The sequence below is a fragment of the Vicia villosa genome, unplaced genomic scaffold, assembly GCF_029867415.1.
Source record: "Vicia villosa cultivar HV-30 ecotype Madison, WI unplaced genomic scaffold, Vvil1.0 ctg.000848F_1_1_3, whole genome shotgun sequence".
NCBI classification, from domain to species: domain Eukaryota; kingdom Viridiplantae; phylum Streptophyta; class Magnoliopsida; order Fabales; family Fabaceae; genus Vicia; species Vicia villosa.
This window is the reverse complement of record NW_026705377.1, coordinates 103,865-106,209: the sequence shown is the minus strand read 5'-3', so window position 1 is coordinate 106,209 and position 2,345 is coordinate 103,865.

The window sequence follows — 2,345 nt, the reverse complement described above, 5'->3', positions numbered from 1 at the left end:
TATCATCAAAACTAAGATAATTGATAAGAACAAATCTTGTTCTAACAATCTCCCCCTTTTTGATGATGACAAAAACATATATAAATGATATGAATTTGCGATCAGAAAGAGTAGACGGCAAAAGACAAATTACACAGCTATAGCATAAGCATATGAATAAGTCTCCCCCTGAGATTAACAATCTCCCCCTGAGATAAATAATCTCCCCCTGAAATAAATACTCGAAGAACTTTAATAAAAGACTTCCCTGATTATTTCGGTAGAGACGATCATATAAGCTTCTGCCTTCAGAGAATTCATAGCTTCTGACTTCTGCTTCCTTTGGACAGCTTCAGAACTTGAATTTCTTTAGATCCTTAGAACACTCACAGCTTCTGATTCCTGCTTCCATCGTGGACAGCTTCAGAACTTGAATTTCTTTGATCTTCAGAACATTCACAGCTTCTGACTTCTGCTTCCATTCAGGACAGCTTCAGAACTTGAATTTCTTTGATCTTCAGAACATTCACAGCTTCTGATTTCTGCTTCCATTCAGGACAGCTTCAGATCTTGAGTTTTCTGGATCTTTAGAACATTCACATCTTCTGATTTCTGCTTCCCTCGGATAGCTTCAGAACTTTGAATGTCTACCAATCATCACTTCATGCTAGATTTGTATCAGAACATTGTTGAATGTACCAGAGCATCATCAGAGCATCTCTACATCCTGAAATGTTACAGAACAAAAACTAAACGACAAAAGTCAGCATGAGCGAGTTAGAACACAAAATGTATGTTTGATCACATTATATGTATCAGAGCCATATAGGCTGAAATAATATATCAGAGCAAATAATGTATCAGAGCCATAATATTATATGTATCAGAGCAAATAGAATTTTGTCAGAACAGGATAGACAATGATATTCAAATTCTATTATCAGTGCTTCTGATTCATTCTTCTTTTTTGCTTCTGATCTCTGAAGCTTGACAGCACTCAGCTTGCTTCAGTTTCCAAGAGCTTATTCCTTTTACAGAATAACGCTTCTTATGGTTTTGCTTCTGAAGATTCACTTCACTTCTCTGTACCTGCAAAACACTTAAACCATATAGAACTTGCAGTTCTTGTTAGTGAATGTGTGGGAGCCTTTACCCAGCAACTGATAGATTTAATCAAATCATTTATCATTTATCTTCTCCCCCTTTTTGTCATATCATCAAAAAATAGAAAAGATTCAGATGAATAAAACAGAACACATGGAGGAAGAAGATGATTTCATTAAGGTTCAACCAATGGGTACAAAAGTACAGGATGAAAAGATCAGATGCACAGAAATCTGTCGCCTTTGAGTCATGGAGCTTCAACAGGCTTAGGGTGAACGCTAGGTTTTGAGAGAAGAGATGAAAAACGAGAGAGAGAGAGAGAGAGAGAAAAAAAACTTTTAAGAGGAAAACAAAGAGATAGGAAACCAAAAACCATTTTGAAGAGTATTTAAAAGAAAAAGAAATGAAACGAATGATGAAAAGCATTTAATGTTACGTGACGTGAGGAGAGATAATAAAGACAAATGAGGTGACTAGCACAGTTACCTATGGTCGGCGTCCCTTCAACTGCACGCGCGCTTATCCATGAATAGTAACGACAGGTTTACCATCCCGAGATAAAACGTAACAGCTGTTTTGCTTTAAAAGAGGTTCTGAATCAACTTAGACAATGAAACGTTAGTAATAACCGAATCATAATTTCTAAAAGAATTCAATCAGAACTTCTGATTAAAAAAAATGTTCCACATTCATTTCAGAAGATACTCATACATGAGAATTTCTCATCTTCTCATTCTGGGCATAGATCCATACTGATGTTCTTCAGAATGAATTTAAACCTATCTTCAGCCAGGGGTTTTGTAAAGATATCAGCCCATTGATGGTCTGTATCAACAAAGTTTAAAGAAATAACACCCTTCTGAACATAGTCCCTTATGAAATGATGTTTAATCTCAATATGTTTAGCTTTTGAATGAAGAATAGGATTCTTAGATAAACATATAGCAGAAGTATTATCACAGAATATAGGAATGTTACTCTCAAATATCTGATAATCTTCTAACTGACTCTTCATCCAGAGCATCTGTGTACTACAACCAGCAGCTGCGACATATTCTGCTTCTGTTGTTGATAGAGCAATGGTTGCTTGCTTCTTGCTGTACCAAGAGATCAAATGACTTCCAAGAAACTGGCAGCTTCCTGAAGTACTTTTTCTTTCAATTCTGTCTCCAGCATAATCAGCATCGCAGAATCCTACTAAGTTGTATTCTTTAGATTTTCTGTAAACTAAACCAACATTAGTAGTACCTTTCAGATACCTT